General features: G+C 41.9%; 1 protein-coding gene across 6 annotated transcripts in view; it reads right to left on the minus strand.

Annotated features, from left to right (window-relative positions):
- BMAL1 (basic helix-loop-helix ARNT like 1) overlaps positions 1-18,134 on the minus strand; it is a 65,941-nt gene extending 47,807 nt beyond the window's left edge. For 2 of the 6 annotated variants that reach the window (XM_083164092.1, XM_083164086.1), the window contains exon 1: positions 17,956-18,100. The gene's annotated coding sequence lies outside the window, so the exon portion shown is untranslated. Of the gene's footprint in view, positions 1-17,762; positions 17,934-17,955 lie in introns of those variants that run through there. The other 4 variants (XM_083164087.1, XM_083164090.1, XM_083164091.1 and 1 more) reach the window with 3 other exon arrangements.
- Positions 18,135-18,378: the final 244 nt, after the last annotated feature.

Consider the following 18,378-nt stretch of genomic DNA (forward strand, 5'->3'; position numbering starts at 1 on the left):
GACCGTTTGGCCACCCCTGTTCTAGAAGGTGCTAAATAAATAAGTAGAATGGCGGCACGGATGGTGTAATGGTTAGCATCAGTGGCGGTTTTTACCTATGGGCTGCAGCCCCCCCAGGGTAAAATCCACCACTGTAGTGAAGCCAGATGCAGTCTGTGAGACTGCACTGGCAGAGACTTCCAATTGGTAGTCCGACCTGCCAGTCATAAAGGCAGTCCCACTGGGAGGTGTTCCCTCCCTCCGGGACGCCTTTGTGCGGCTTACTGCCGTGCAAAAACAGCAGATGCACATGCGCAGTACCTATATAGGTACTGCGCACGCGCTGGTCCCGGTGCCTGTAACTTACATTGTACAGGCGCCGGGACCAAGATTGCTTCTATGGGCTGTTGCCCAAGCAGCCCATAGAAGTTGGCAGCATGCTCCTGTCCCGGCGCCTGTCACTCATCACAGCACAGGCGCCGGGACGGAAGAGGAGGCAGCAGCTGCGGCGGCGACGACAGGGGGGTGCCTGAGGCAGCCCCCCTCCAATAAGGTACCAGCCGCCGCTGGTTAGCATTACTGCCACATGGCACTGAGGTCATGGGTTCCATTCCCACCATGGCCCTAATTGTGTGGAGTTTGTATATTCTCCCTGTACTTGTGTAGGTTTCCTCTGGGTACTCTGGTTTCCTCCCACAATCCAAAAATATACTGGTAGGCTAATTGGCTGCCATCAAAATTAAACCTAGAATGTCTGTGTGTGCGTGTACATGTGGTAGGGAATATAGATTGTAAGCTCCACTGGGGCAGGGACTGATGTGAGTGTTCAAATATTCTCTGTACAGCGCTGCGGAATATGTGTGTGCTATATAAATAACTGGTAATATTCTCTGTACAGAGCTGCGGAATATGTGTGCGCTATATAAGAAACTGTCAATGTTGAATCTGCTATGGGCAACATCCTTTCTTCAATAGAACTCCCCTTAATAAATGTACCCTTTTTTTTTTCTCATACGGAGACTTCGTCAGGGGGTGACGAAGACGAAGTCTCCGAATGACGAAGCCCGTTGGGCGTGGCTACCTCCAAACAACATTGTGCAAGACAATCCTGGTCCGCTTCAGATGCACTGACCGCTGTGACGTGTCCCGGTCTCTTCTGTCTGCCCGATGCGATTGTGGATTCCATATGTTTGGTAAGCGGATTGCTGTATGTATGTATGTATGTATGTATGTATGTATGTATGTATGTATGTATGTATGTATGTATGTATGATTTTATAGTAAAGTTACTTCTACTACTTTAATGCTCACGATTCACGGCAACCCCAGGATTAAATGGCACATGCAAAACACTGGCACGGCTATGGTCGACAATGAAAAAGGTTGACATGAGTTTTTGAAGATTTATTTTTCATTTTTTGAATGTTTTCATATTCATTCTCATGTGTCGACATGGACACCGATGAAGTGCCACACTTATGTCAACATTTACATGTGTTGAACTTTCTGTGTTGATTTTTTCTTGTGGCGATTCGCGGCACCCCCCGCGATTTGCAGCACACCCCCCGCAATTCGCGGCACCCCCGGTGACTCCCGCGATTCGCGGCCCCACCCCGTGACACCCCCCCTTCTGCGATTCGTGGCACCCCACGACCCCCCCTCCCACGATTCGCGCCAACCCCCCGGGCCCCCCCTCCCGCGGTTCACGGTGCCCCCTCAGACCCCCCTACCGCGATTCCCCACCCCTGACCCCCCCTCCTGTCATTGCGGCAACCCCCTGCCCCCGCGACCCACCCTCCTGCGATTCACTGCAACCCCCCGCGCCCCCCTCCCACAATTCGCGGCACCCACACCCCCCCCCCCGCGACCCCCCCCCTCCCGCAATTCACGGCATTCACCCACGACCCCTCCTCCCGTGATTCGCGGACACCCCTCACCTCCTCCCTCCCCGCCCCGCGCGCGATTCACGGCAACCCCAGGATTAAATGGCACATGCAAAACACTGGCACGGCTATAGTCGACAATGAAAAAGGTTGACATGAGTTTTTGAAGATTTATTTTTCTTTTTTTGAATGTTTTCATATTCATTCTCATGTGTCGACATGGACACCGATGAAGTGCCACACTTATGTCAACATTTACATGTGTTGAACTTTCTGTGTTGATTTTTTCTTGTAGCAATTTTTTTCCAGTGACAACTATGAACTATGTGCATGTCAACCTACACATCATCAACCAATTCTTTGTATAATATATAACACCTGTTTTGTTTTACTGTAGGTGTTTTAAGTCAGACCTTTTACTGCTACTATTACTGTTTATGTAAATGCATTCTGAATGACAGCAACATCCTACCATCCTTCTACAAGAATATATAACCAACTAGGTGATTCATCGCGCCCCGTGCCTCCCCCTCCCGCAATTCACGGACCCCCGCGCACCCCCCCTCCCGCTATTCGCAACCCCCCCTCGCGCAATTCACGCCCCCTCCCACGCTTTGCGGACCCCCGCCCTCTCCCGCGATTCGCTGACACCTGCGCCCCTCCCTCCCTTGATTCACGGCACCACCCGTGCCCCTCCCGCAATTCACGGCACCCCTAAGCCCCTCTTTAGTCCCCCGTATACTCACACACCCCTATCACTACCCAGCTTCCTGCTCTCCTGAACCGTAACTTCCACCACTGGGGAGTCGCTGACGCTGTTTTGCCCACATGCCCCTATCATGCCTCATAGCCCAGCCTCCTGCTCTCATGCACCCGAACTCCCACCCAGTAGGAGGAGACACTGACTAAGGGCCACCATCCTGTACTCCTGTACTGCCACACTGTACCCTCACCCACTGGCAGAAGCTGCACAGTATCTCCCACCCTCCTCTTTAGTCCCCCTTATGCCCACACACCCCTATCACTACCCAGCCTCCTGTTTTCCTGTGTCTTGACCTCCGCCAGTGGGGAGCCGCTGACTCAGAAACACCCTACTATACTATTGCACACACACACACACACACACCTAAACAACATGCACACACAGCCCCCCCCCCACACCCACAAATGTCACTGTACCATCCACACTATCAATGTACATCTTACTCTGTAACCGCTTTTTAATTAAACAAAACAATACACACCCCCTTCCACATCATATGCTCTCTATTTAACACATTTCACCTATAACTCAATTTGCAATACAGGCCATCTGTCATACAATTCTAACCATCTTTCTCATATGCAAATGTTCACAAATTAAGGGGGCGCAGCCCCTTACGACGGTGTGAAGAGCGCCCGTAGGGCGCGATGAATCACCATATATATATATATATTGTCAATACCTAATTTCTCCCAGCATATAATTTACATAATCATAATTATTACCATGCCCACTACATTAATATAGTCAGGGATAAATAATATTTTATCCCATGAATGTCATGTTTGGACTCTAAATGTGCAAAAGTACACTAGCTATTAGATGACAGTTATTAGAATTCCATATCATATTGCACTCCCAAGTTATTACAAATTGTAAGCTCCCATTAGATTAGGATACAGCAATCAGAGGGGCGTGTCTATAAGCTAATAGATAGACAAAAGGATCCAGCTAAGCCAGTCACGAGATACTGTAAACATAAGCTAAGTGATACCAGGGGAAGACAATAGGATTAACTCCTCCCCCGAGAGTTCTCTTGAAAGCCAGAGAAAATTCAAATGGTTCAGTGTGTTTTGTAGCAGCCGACGAAAGGAGCGATGGGACTAAACTCGCCAGGACATGATTAAGGAATAAGTACCAAAAGTTTATATTACTGTGTATCAGGCATGGCTCGGAATATTGATAAGGGATAGAGCTTATTCATGAGGAGTATGATTCAGGTATGGAGTGTTGAAGGTCTGAGAAGGTCAAATGATTGGAAGGTATGTGAAACGTGACTGTTAGAGATAGTGAGGATTGGAATCTGATATATATATGGGTATGTGTAGCTGTTATGATTTGTGAGCAAGGATATGCTTAAATTGGTAGATATAGCCGTGTACATTTACATGTGGACAGAGTGAGGCCTAAACCTGCTACTGCCATGTGGCAAAGCAGAGGCCTAGTTCCTGGATCGTTTGTATGCAAGGAGTGTAAATAGCTTGCTTTTCTCTGCTATGTGTCTGGATATTTAAACTAGCCACTGTGTGATTAAGGAATTGGTTGCAAAGGAGTTCTGTAATATTTGGTATGGACTCTTTGTATGAAAGTGAGTGTGTTGTTCTCAAAGGGATTCTTGGTGTTTGAATGCATGTGTAAAGTTATGCAAGAACAGAGTGTGATTGCTTTGTGTGGTGTCCAGTAAGAGTGTCTGGATAGACTATCTGATGGAGCCTACGTATATGTAACAAATGTTGATAGCATGATGCTCGGATGGTGTGTGTGTAACGGCATGGGATGTGAGTATGATATAGCAAGGCCATAGATTGTATGGGCCTGTTAGGTGTTCTGTACAGAGAAGTACCTTGTAGCTTAAATGATATTCAATTGTGTATGCTGCAGGTAAAGTGTGTTTGCTGAATGTGCGAGTTATTATAAGGAAAGTACAGATAGTTTATTGTGCGATTACCAAGCAGCTGTTTGTGCCTGTAGATTGATAAGGTTCCTTTGTGTGCCATGCGGCAGTATCTAAAATGGCGGACACAAAGACTTGGTAACACAAAATGGCTGCTTCTTCATAAGCCACGCCCCCTCCCAGCACTGTAATACACATACACATTATTTAACACTGAGGTTAGCTTTATTTAAGGATGCTGGAATATATAATCGTTATCATGTATAAATACCTGTATTGTTATATTTTGTAATCCATGATACTGTTTCATCAGTTTACATTCATAAATAATATTCATTGATTATAATTCTGGACATTCGCTTATTGATTGCGTGCGACATGAATAAATTAGATAGACTTTGCATATATAAATAAATGTACTTCCATAGATGGGGGCTCGTCCGGGATTAAGCATTTGACGATGTGCAGATATGCGCAGGGTTGCGAATATCGGCAGGTGTGGGATCATCTACCAGAAAAGAAAAAAAAGTTTTTTTTATTTTTTTTCTGGTGCATTTTGTGTGTTTCCATATTACTGCCGGTTAGGGGCCTGTGTTGGATCTGTAGTATTACAAAGCTCTAATTTGAACTTTGGGACAAAAGGAAAAACATTTATTTATATTTAAATATCAAGATGCAATTCTATAAGTAAATATGTTTTAATAATTGGTTTTCTCTCCTATGATGGTATCTCCTTTTGATGTGTATCTTTTAAATAATAGTCAGATATGATTGGCAAGGGCTGTTTCAGGTTGAATTGTTGTTTTTAATTTGAATTGTTTTATAAACAGTGCAAGTTTTAAATGAATGCACATCTTTTTATAATTGCAGCAGAAGCGGTTTATAAGGGAATAATGTATAGCCATAAATTGCAGGTATTTTACTGCAGACCATCTCAACCTGAGAAAGCCATTGTATAATTGTATGTTGCAAAGAATTCTGGGTAAGAATGCTATTTCTACTAAATCAATTTATTTTATTTTTAGTATACCTTTCAACATATGGTAATGAGAATAGTAAACTTTCATTCCCATAATTGATAGGATTGAGTCTAAAGTATTTTAACTTTAGAAAGATAAAAGCAGAGAGAGATAAAATACCAGTCAATAGAAAAAAAAAAATCAGGTACAGTTAAAATCAACATATGTCCAAGCAGTATGAAATTTGAATGTTACTCTAAAGTATTAAACCTGAAACTGAAAGTAATTATTATCAAGTTATGATATATAACATTTTTCTTTTTTTATTTCAGGCTAAAAGACAGATTTTCTCCTAAGCATATAATACAGCAAAGAAAAAGATTCTTAACTTTTAAAAGGGACAGCCAGAGGGTATTTAGATGTAAATTAAGGTGTAGAGACAATAGATTCTTAACCTGGAAACTTAGACAAAGCAACTCCACTTAGAAAGGCAAAATTTGAATAGGAATGGTTCATTCAGTTGCTTTCTCTCCCACCAGAGACTGCAGTTTAAATAGTTCACAATAGAAACAAAAGTTTTTTTCTCCTGTTATGATCTGTTACCCCAAATGCATAAGTGCATGGAAAAACTGGTAAGAGGTATTGTACTGTGTGGAGTTTGTACCTGTTAAGAGTAAAATTGCATTTGTTTTCCCATGTGAATATGAGATATCTACAGTATTGTAAGAGGTGTTAAATTCATAGTGCCATATCCGTGCTAACCACAAATGTTATAGAAAGAGTGTGCTATTGGGATTTCTTGAAGAATTAAGTTAAATACAAGTGCAAATAGGTTTGCAAAGTATACAAAAGAAGGCGGGACTCGGACACATGGGTGTCAACGTCTGCCGCTCGGTGAGACACTGTTTGTGTGACGGACACATGTGCGGGCACATGTGATTGCCTAGGTACGCTGTACAGGTAAATGCCCAAGGATGGGTAGTGATACTTAATTGAGTGATAATTATAAATTCATACATATTGAGTAAGACTCCTGTTGAGTTACAAACAGGATTCTTTTATTATTGTTCAAAATTCAAGAAATTCAAGTAGTATTGATTAAATTCCCATTGATAGTCAAGGGAACACTCGTGTGACATCCAGTAAGAAAGCTAACCGGCCTGAGGAAGATTTTCTGTACAGAAATATTTCAAGTTTAAGCATAAGACCGTAAGATGTATAGCGCCCAGTGTGAAACATAACTGAGGCGAACGGGTGTGTGACGGCACGACTCAGCGCAGTGTAGTCCAGTGTAGGACAGTCCAGTTAGGACCGGGTTCACGTGACGACGTGCCCATAGGAACTGCCCCTTCAGTGGAATTTATTCCGCTAGGAGGGTACAAGAAGATATATCGGAACGCACTTGTTTCCGATTAGCTACTTTAGAAATCCGATTTTTGGGGGTATAGGAAAACAAGTTTGTTATACCCTGGAAAAATTGTGCCGCATCAAGCAAGTTGGCTAGAAGTTCGCTGCTAGTTGAAAGACTTGGTGATTGAGTATCATACCTCGTATCCTTCGCACCTGCTTGACTGTGGGATGTTCTAGGAAGCTGTAGAAGTGAGTGTTTGGGGAGCTCTCAGATAAGTAATAACCCACCGATATCTATTAAGCTGTGAACGTTTATTCCTGTAATTATGGGTAATAACGGGTCACGCTGTGATAACGTGCATGTTAGGGAGGAAGCAAGCCAGCCAAAAGGAATGGCTGCTTTTATTAAGTGCTGTGAGCACGGTGAACGAGCAGTTGTTTGCCAAATGAAAAAGGAATACACAGGCAGCAAATTTAGAATTTCCCAGTGTTGATAGCTTCGAACCGGATGAATTACACAATAAGAAGTGAAAAATAATGTCTGCTCTCATCAACGCGAGGTAAGAAGAGGCATAGTGTTTGTTTAAAACTGTGGTATAGGAAAATGGCAATAGGAAAAGTGATGACACAGATGCAATTAGACTGTTAATGCGGAATAGCAATACTCCTCCCATTCATATATATAATGGGACCAGTTATTCTAAAGTGTCTGATGTAATTGTGAAACTGACTAACCTATACCCTGTGTCAACTCCTTGTTAAGGATTAGTAAGTATTGACGCAATATTCAAGACAGCTGTCATCTCCGAGACGAGAGAAGTCAAATGTAAGGCGGAGTCGAACAGCCAGAGAAGATGCTGTTTGTTTTTCCCAAGTGGTAAGAGAAGGTACAGTTGACGCAAAAGTGACAGCTGGAGAAGTAGGTATACTGGTTTCACACTGACTCAGGTAATAAGTATTAAGGTAACAAGATAAATTGAGAATGCCAAATTGTATTTGAAGTTAATTACATCCCCAGGTTAATAACTGCTGTAGGTATAGAGAAGCAGAGATGTCGCACAAGAAGAACGATAACCAGCAAGACTCCCAAAACTTTCTTTCTCCCCTTTCAGCAAGTAGATTAAAGATTTAAGAATAGAACACAACACAACATTACAGCGAACACATGAAGGTTTAGACAATGGTAAGACATACAGGTATAGAACACGAGGAAAGGTAGAGAACAAGATAACATGTTCTACTCAAAGGAGTACTGCATACGCTCCGCCCTCGGTACCAGGGTAATGACGTATAAGGAAATTTGATTTTGAAACATGCTTGTTCATTACATGACATATAGTTCCCATGACACATATGTATGTAAACACATAGATATAGGGAAGTGGTTAAAGGTTAATAGCCACCTAGTGGTGACTTGTATGTGATGTAATTGTCAGTCCAGGTTCTTAGGAATCAGGTAAGGAGAAATGGAAGTTAATGGATAGTTTATACGTACTCTCTTTTGTTTGTTTGATTGTCATTGTTTGTTTCGAATGGTTCGGAGAATCAGACATATGTCGTGTAAGGTGTCTAAAGATTTGTTTTTCTGTTAGTTGTTTAGTAAGCCGGAAAGAGCTGTGATTGGACCCGGTAAAATGTGACGCATTGAATTTGGAAACCCCTATTGCTCCTAATTGCATGGAGAGCGTATGGACCTAACATTGAAAAAGTTTCATACCCTAGACAACAAGATAGATATATATTAGTGTTTTAAATGAGATTTAAAAATCTCAAGATATTGATAGTTTTAGGTCCAGATGTCAAGTAACTGATAGTCCCTAGTGATTAGACAGAGAAGAGGAAAATGAGAGATTGAATATTCTGAATATCTCAGATTTCCTCTAGTCACATTTTTCCGAAGAAGAACACAGATTATCTGGCTCAGAAAATTGTATTTGTAAATATATGGAGTGATATAGAGGTTAAATTGAAAGAGGTTTGGTAGTACAGGGTAGAAATACCCTTAAGTAAATTAGAGCGCCACCTAGTGTCAAAAGACAGTAAGGCGAGGGTTAAACTATAGCACTCTAGAGTGTAGAAGCTTCACAGATGTGGGAGGCGGGATATTTCTAACGCTTGGGAAGTTCTTTCTGTTTATGTCTCTGCAGGGAAACAAGTCGACGACAGAACTATCGGAAGTCTACAAGTGGATCGGATGGAATACAAGAAGCCAAGGATGGTAGGGAAAATAGGTGGAAATGCAAAAATATTGATACTTCTTTTTCCTTCAGATGCAATGGAGAGGGAGAGACGAGCCCAGCAGTAGACAGATGATGGTCCTCGAGATGACGACTTGGATACCGACAGATGACTAGACAGGAACCCAGCTAGAAAGCCCCAAGAGCCGACGAACTACACAAGCCGACCAAGAGAATGATGACCCCTAGACGACCCCACGTCGTGATGAGCAGAAGACCCACTAGAGACTTTTTTTTCCTTTGGCCCTTAGTTTTAATGTCAAGAGACACTAGGAATGACCCAAAAGGGCGTAGAAGGTTTTTTACCCTGGGACCCTATTCAGGTTTTTTAATCCCCTACTGCCCAAGGAGAAATGACTGTTCTCCACTCTTTCAGGAAATCTTTATAATACTCTGTTAAATTGTTTTTTTGTTATGTTGTTCATCCATGTTTACCCAGCATCCTTTGTAGGACATATGAAGGTTGTACAACCCTGTACACCCTGCGGTAGGTTACACAACACCTATGCAGGAACACTACACCCACATAGACTACACATACACTCCCCAAATGTATCATTCAGTCGTGTGTGTCTGGGCTGTGGCCCTACAACTATTGTGAGGTCATGGTCTGGACATGCCGGCGTTAAGTAAATGCACTCCCCCATTTATTATTAATCTCGGATTAAGCCATTGCGCAAAAATGATACATCCCCTTCTTTCTATACATACACATAAGTTCCACCCTTTAAAAAAAAAATTTTTATCAATGAAAAATATTTTTATGAAAAATATTGAAATTTTATGAATTATGAAAATTAATGCGGAAATTATGCATTATTAATGTGACAGTTATTATAATCTGTCAAATGGGCGACTGTCAATACCTAATTTCTCCCAGCATATAATTTACATAATCATAATTATTACCATGCCCACTACATTAATATAGTCAGGGATAAATAATATTTTATCCCATGAATGTCATGTTTGGACTCTAAATGTGCAAAAGTACACTAGCTATTAGATGACAGTTATTAGAATTCCATATCATATTGCACTCCCAAGTTATTACAAATTGTAAGCTCCCATTAGATTAGGATACAGCAATCAGAGGGGCGTGTCTATAAGCTAATAGATAGACAAAAGGATCCAGCTAAGCCAGTCACGAGATACTGTAAACATAAGCTAAGTGATACCAGGGGAAGACAATAGGATTAACTCCTCCCCCGAGAGTTCTCTTGAAAGCCAGAGAAAATTCAAATGGTTCAGTGTGTTTTGTAGCAGCCGACGAAAGGAGCGATGGGACTAAACTCGCCAGGACATGATTAAGGAATAAGTACCAAAAGTTTATATTACTGTGTATCAGGCATGGCTCGGAATATTGATAAGGGATAGAGCTTATTCATGAGGAGTATGATTCAGGTATGGAGTGTTGAAGGTCTGAGAAGGTCAAATGATTGGAAGGTATGTGAAACGTGACTGTTAGAGATAGTGAGGATTGGAATCTGATATATATATGGGTATGTGTAGCTGTTATGATTTGTGAGCAAGGATATGCTTAAATTGGTAGATATAGCCGTGTACATTTACATGTGGACAGAGTGAGGCCTAAACCTGCTACTGCCATGTGGCAAAGCAGAGGCCTAGTTCCTGGATCGTTTGTATGCAAGGAGTGTAAATAGCTTGCTTTTCTCTGCTATGTGTCTGGATATTTAAACTAGCCACTGTGTGATTAAGGAATTGGTTGCAAAGGAGTTCTGTAATATTTGGTATGGACTCTTTGTATGAAAGTGAGTGTGATGTTCTCAAAGGGATTCTTGGTGTTTGAATGCATGTGTAAAGTTATGCAAGAACAGAGTGTGATTGCTTTGTGTGGTGTCCAGTAAGAGTGTCTGGATAGACTATCTGATGGAGCCTACGTATATGTAACAAATGTTGATAGCATGATGCTCGGATGGTGTGTGTGTAACGGCATGGGATGTGAGTATGATATAGCAAGGCCATAGATTGTATGGGCCTGTTAGGTGTTCTGTACAGAGAAGTACCTTGTAGCTTAAATGATATTCAATTGTGTATGCTGCAGGTAAAGTGTGTTTGCTGAATGTGCGAGTTATTATAAGGAAAGTACAGATAGTTTATTGTGCGATTACCAAGCAGCTGTTTGTGCCTGTAGATTGATAAGGTTCCTTTGTGTGCCATGCGGCAGTATCTAAAATGGCGGACACAAAGACTTGGTAACACAAAATGGCTGCTTCTTCATAAGCCACGCCCCCTCCCAGCACTGTAATACACATACACATTATTTAACACTGAGGTTAGCTTTATTTAAGGATGCTGGAATATATAATCGTTATCATGTATAAATACCTGTATTGTTATATTTTGTAATCCATGATACTGTTTCATCAGTTTACATTCATAAATAATATTCATTGATTATAATTCTGGACATTCGCTTATTGATTGCGTGCGACATGAATAAATTAGATAGACTTTGCATATATAAATAAATGTACTTCCATAATATATATATATATATATATATATATATATATATATATATATATATATATATATATATATATATATATATATATATATATATATATATATATATATATATATATATATATATATATATAGATAGAATTCCCTGAGGAGGCACTCCAATAGGCTTGAAGTATAGGAGAAGGAGAAAAACGCTGGTGCCTTCCAGAAAGGAGCGGAATCCCGGTCCTTGTATATACAGGTTGATGGGGGCGGCGGCACTCAGACAATGATTACACACGGAAAACCAGCAACTTGTTTGCCAACGTTTCAAAGCCGTGTGGCTTTTTTATCAAGGCATACTTGTGAAGAACGTTCTTCACAAGTATGCCTTGATAAAAAAGCCACACGGCTTTGAAACGTTGGCAAACAAGTTGCTGGTTTTCCGTGTGTAATCATTGTCTGAGTGCCGCCGCCCCCATCAACCTGTATATATATATATATATATATATATATATATATATATATATATATATATATATATATATATATATATATATATATATATATATATATATATATATATATATATATATATATATATATATATATAGAAGTAGCGGGTGGTGCGGCACTCAGCTGTCAACTTGCAAGAAAGGACGACAGGACTCTGTCGGTGTGTCAACGTTTCAGTGCTTTAATCGGCACTATCATCAGGATACAAAGGACATACAGTCAATGTGAGCTTTATATACTATCACTCATGTGTGGGTTGTCCGTCCGGCGCCGCCCCCCGCCCTACAGGGGGTAGGCGACGTCACAGAAGCACAGCCGTTTTAAGATTACATTGCACCAGTATATATCTAAAAAAGTCATACTATATAAGCATAATTTCTCATAAGTCAATATACAATGTAAATCAGGTGATTTCATACAAAAATATAATAAAAATACAAGTGTAAAAAATGTGAAAAATGCAACAAGCAAAGAGATACAAAACGTGCAAAAAATTATTTCTGTATACATGAAAAAAGTGAACTGTGCTAATGAATTATGGTACTTATGTAGTATCTGGGCTGCCGATTTCAAAATCGGGTCGGATCGGGAGATCGCATCGCATCGCATGCGACCATGCGATTCGATGCGATGCGATGACCCGATTTTTCCATAGGAATCAATGTTAAAATGGACTGAGTCCATTTTAACATGGAATTCAATGGGAAAAATGGGTCCTTTTCATACCCCTACTATCCAAGTGGGCATGGAGTTGGATATAAACCTGTGGCGAGCGTAGCGAGCCACCGAGCCCGAAGCGTGGCGAGCGAAGCGAGCCCCGCGAGGGGACGAATACCGTTCGCTCGCCACGCTTCGGGCTCGGTGGCTCGCTACGCTCGCCACAGGTTTATATCCAACTCCATGCCCACTTGGATAGTAGGGGTATGAAAAGGACCCATTTTTCCATAGGAATCATTTTAACATTGATTCCTATGGAAAAATCGGGTCATCGCATCCGATATCGGATGCGATGCGATGCGATGCGATATCGCATCGCATCGCATCGCATCTGATTGTATGCCTTAACTTAAGGCATACAATCAAAAAATCGGCAGCCCAGATACTACATAAGTACCTGAATTATATTATACCAAACCATATATACAATAATTCAATTCAAATGTTGAAGAATAATTTTTAAACTGTAATTTTTTAAAAAAAATTTCAAAAAAAAAAAAAAATAAATAAAAAAAAATTTTTTTATAAATCTTTTAAAAGAACAGCAAGTTATACTGTGGATAAAGTTTACGCAAAAGAATATGTGCACAAATTGTGCAACGAATAATCTATAATCAATTTGTGCACATATTCTTTTGCGTAAACTTTATCCACAGTATAACTTGCTGTTCTTTTAAAAGATTTATAAAAAAATATTTTTTTTTTTTTTTTTTTGAAATTTTTTTTAAAAAATTACAGTTTAAAAATTATTCTTCAACATTTGAATTGAATTATTGTATATATGGTTTGGTATAATATAATTCATTAGCACAGTTCACTTTTTTCATGTATACAGAAATAATTTTTTGCACGTTTTGTATCTCTTTGCTTGTTGCATTTTTCACATTTTTTACACTTGTATTTTTATTATATTTTTGTATGAAATCACCTGATTTACATTGTATATTGACTTATGAGAAATTATGCTTATATAGTATGACTTTTTTAGATATATACTGGTGCAATGTAATCTTAAAACGGCTGTGCTTCTGTGACGTCGCCTACCCCCTGTAGGGCGGGGGGCGGCGCCGGACGGACAACCCACACATGAGTGATAGTATATAAAGCTCACATTGACTGTATGTCCTTTGTATCCTGATGATAGTGCCGATTAAAGCACTGAAACGTTGACACACCGACAGAGTCCTGTCGTCCTTTCTTGCAAGTTGACAGCTGAGTGCCGCACCACCCGCTACTTCTATGACATGCTCACTCGTGAGCTGTGAAGGCACCAGCGCAAGCTTATTCAGGCAGAGGGAGTGCCGGTCCTCCATGGATTTTATATATATATATATATATATATATATATATATATATATATATATATACACACACACACACCTTACTTTAGATCGATAAGCACAACGGTAATCAACAGTAATGATAATAACAACGACAGCTATTATCCCCCCGCTATACTGACGTGTTGCACTCCCAAATGACTTTATGGGATACATTTACTAAAGCTTTTAAACTGAAAAGAGGTGATGTCGTCCATAGCAACCAATCAGATTCTGCCTATCATTCCTGTATTGCATCCTAGAAAACGATAGGCAGAATCTGATTGGTTGCTATGGGAAACATCATCTATTTTCATTTTTAAGAGCTTTAGTCAATTTTCCCCAAAGTGTTTATTCCACAACATATCAGACTACACAACTACGTCAGTTATCCAATGAGGCTTCTTCATAGGAGTCGCTAAACCCAAAATGTCAAATATGCAGACGATACACTAAAGGCCCCCATACCTCAGCCCGACTTGTCGGACCTGATTGGCCCGGGGGGGGGGGGAGGGGTCACACACAATCAGGCACTTCATGTTTGCACACATGTAACTCCTGCAGGGGGAGCAGGGAGCGGAGCGAGGGAAGCTGGCAGTAAGCGCACAAAAATAATCACACAAACAACCCATACAAATGAATGGGAAGCCACTAATTGGCTGGGACCTCTCTCAGCCAATCAGTGATTGGCACGCCTGCATTCCTGACGGGCCCACCCATCGTTTTTCCGGGCACATTCGCAGCTTTTGTGGGCACGCTTTTGTGGGCACGCCCATGAAACGCTGGGTGCCCACCTCAGAACATCCCCTGTCATTCAGGCAGCGAGCACCCCAACAAAAAAAATTTGCCGAAGGCGCTCACTCTGGGGGTCCGCACATGTGCATTATCAAGCATGCCAGGGGCCCCAGAACAGGTCTTAATCGGCCTCTAAATTCTGACTAATGCGGTCCTTACATAGATAAGGTACATACATACTATACAGTGGTACATTTACTAAGATAGGTGTTCTTATAGATTCTATTATCTTCTACAAGGTGCCAAAAAAAAAAAAGAAGACTTAAAATCTGATTGGTTGCAATGGGCAACACCCCACTTTCAATAGAACTCTCAGTAGATTTACCCCATAGTGTTCATTCTAGCCCCATGCAGTTCCTCTTCTAGCCCCGTGAAGTTCCTCTTTTGTCCCTGAGGTGCTTCTAGCAAAGTCTGATCTGTTTCTCAGCACTGATATACAGACCACACTGTGCTAGAAGCAGAGAGTGACACTCCAGGCAGGAAAGAGGAACTGCACAGGTTTTGAAGGGTGCTAGACTGAACACTACATGCATAAAACCACCATAATGCTAATGCCAGGGGAAATACAAAGGATTACGTGTACGGTATATATTAGGGACAAATATGGACGCCTTTCTTTTACACGGATAATACTTTCACATCTACCCTTAGAAGAAGTAGATGAGGCCACAGCAAAGTGAAAGCTGTATTCTCCCCATACACGTGTTTTTTCTGTAGGCGCACTGACACACAAGCATGAGGTGGGCTGCGCAATCCCCCTGAATGAGAGCATTTCTAAGACATTATTTAAAGCATGACATCAGAACTGGAAAGAACACAAACATCTCCTACTCACAGCAGCCTTTCTAAGCTCAGAAAAGCACTGGGTGAGTCACGCTCCTCCGCTAACAAGGCTCTGGGATGAGGCACAAGCTACTGGAAGACACAATATTGTCACTTCTTACTGCAACAGCTTTAAAATCAGCCTGCGCCGCTCGGAGATGAAAATCCACAGGAATATCAGTTTTATCTCTGTATTGCTGCTGCGTTCTCAATGGAGATGGTCATGTAAGACTGTCAGTGTCTCGCCCACGCTCTGACATTAACCTACTGACCTAAATGTATTGGACAGGGGAGACAGAGCCAGCCCGCAGTAAGGAGATCTCAAATCTGATAATGAAGGATGAGACAATCCCCACTGGAAGCCTGATATAACCACCAGACACAAATTAAACATCACGTACCGCTCTCTAAAATACAGAGGGGACATCAGCAACGTTAGGACTCAGTATTGTGAACATCTCAAACTGTGGCTGGCCACTGAAGTGTAAGCTCTCAGGCCTACAGGACTTATTTTGAACAGGTGTACATGTCTGATGCATTTGCAGTCAAATAAAGTACATTAATACGCGGTGGCATTCAGGGCTTAGTAACCAGCACATGCTATAATGTGGCAGATAAAGGACCGCTAAGGTAACGTTGCAACAAGAACGCACTGGCTTGCATTGCGACTTCCGTAAAATAAAATCTTTATACATACGCTTAATGTTCACTCTAGGATTCTTTTTAGGACAGGGTGTTGACCCCTGGACAGGGCACATTTTATATTAGAAATTTACATTACAAACAACAAAAAAACACCATACATAAAAATTTGCACACTGCAGTAGGATTACGCCCATTGAACATGGTCATACTCTGCTATGCACATCACATATTCTGTCGTAATGACAATTACACATTATGGCACACACTGTAATGCCTCTTACACATTATACCACGCACCATAATGCCCACTGCACATAATGGCATACACCATAATACACGATAGCAGAAGCCGAAAGTTCTCAGCGGCATGTCAGCACACACAAAAAGGGAAGGGTGCATTTTGAGGTTTTTAAAAACGGGCAGGGTGCAGCACCCTGCAATTGAAGCTTAAGGTGCATGTTCAATGCGGCGGGTGCGATGTGTGCTTTGAGATGCGCGCTCCCGCGGCATCTCATCGCACAGTACAAAAAGTATGTGCTGCACATACTTTTTGTACTTGCTTTTCATCGCTACGCATGCACAACGCATGCAATGCGTGCTATTTAAGCTCAAAACGCACGCCCGCATTGGGACGTGTATGGGCACCTTTAGAGGGAACACTAGACTAGATGCTGAAAGTAATGATAATGGACAGGCCTAAACACTTACCTCCAACAGCTTTGTACTAGGTATCAGAACAAAATAATAATATGCATGGCCTGTAGCAAACATGTAACAAGAACACTTATGAATAGTGTTCATTCTAGCACACTGCATCTTTCAAAACCCATGCAGTTCCTCTTCCCTGTCTGGGGTGTCGCTCTCTGCTGTGGTGCTGAAATACAGACCAAACTGTGCTATTAGCACCACAACAGAGAGAGTGACACCCCAGGCAGGAGGAGGAACTGCAGCAGATATCTCAATGCAGCCTTAATGCAAACTTACTTAAAGTCCAAGACTGCAGCCATAAAAGATGCAAAAATAAAAAAACAGGTATGAATATATAAGCTGCCGGCAACTCACAAACTGACTTACTGGCCAGGTCTACCAAGCATGAAATGCACCTGTAAGATCCAGAGGTGCAGCACAATACAGTAATAATAAGCGACAGAATGGGTTTAATATATATATATATATATATATATATATATATATATATACACACATACATACATACACACCACTATGCAATGTATATTTACACACATACTCTATGCATTAAAGATAGACACACACTTATCACTATGCAATGTATATACACAAACACTATGCAATATATATATATTATATATATATATATATACATACATACATACATACATACATACAAATAACAAGAGTCCCAGAGTACATCAGCTATTCTCATCAGCATCACCTCTTGCCCATGAAGCTTGCACTCTAGGCGTCCCTGGAGGAGCCAGTGGCCCCCGTCAGGCAGCAGCCCCAGGGCTGTCAGTGGCACTGCGATGGGCTAATGCCAGCTGCTGGTAAATGCTGAGCAGAAGAGCTGGCACTCGCCTCCCCGGGCAGGGCAGCTGGCATGGGCCAGGGCAGGCGCTGTCACTCACCCGTCAGTCGCGCACACCGAGCTCACATAAACAGCCGCGTCCGTGACCTACTTTCTGCCCTCACTGTAAATGTCGCACCACTAACCTACTTTCCAGCCAATGACGTGCGGCTACGGCCCGGCGGCCCGTGCCAACCAATCAGCGTGCTCCCCGGGACCACCCGGCCAACGGGCTCCCGCGGCTGGCAGACGTCCCTCCCACCTGCGCCACTGCCGGCCTCCTCCAATCGTGAGCTGCAGCGCTCCAGAGGTGGGTGGGGAGAAGTGTGAGCTCTGCGGCCGCCATCTTTATTGTGGGCTCACTCACAAGATGCATGCCATGGTGCCAGCAGCTGTTAGGCAAGGCTGGGAATGTTCACAGTCATCGTGTACTGTACTGGTGGCTGGCCTGACACAATAACAGCCAATTAGTGACAAAACAAAC

Source organism: Crinia signifera, chromosome 11, assembly GCF_055691185.1.
Source record: "Crinia signifera chromosome 11, ASM5569118v1, whole genome shotgun sequence".
NCBI lineage: Eukaryota > Metazoa > Chordata > Amphibia > Anura > Myobatrachidae > Crinia > Crinia signifera.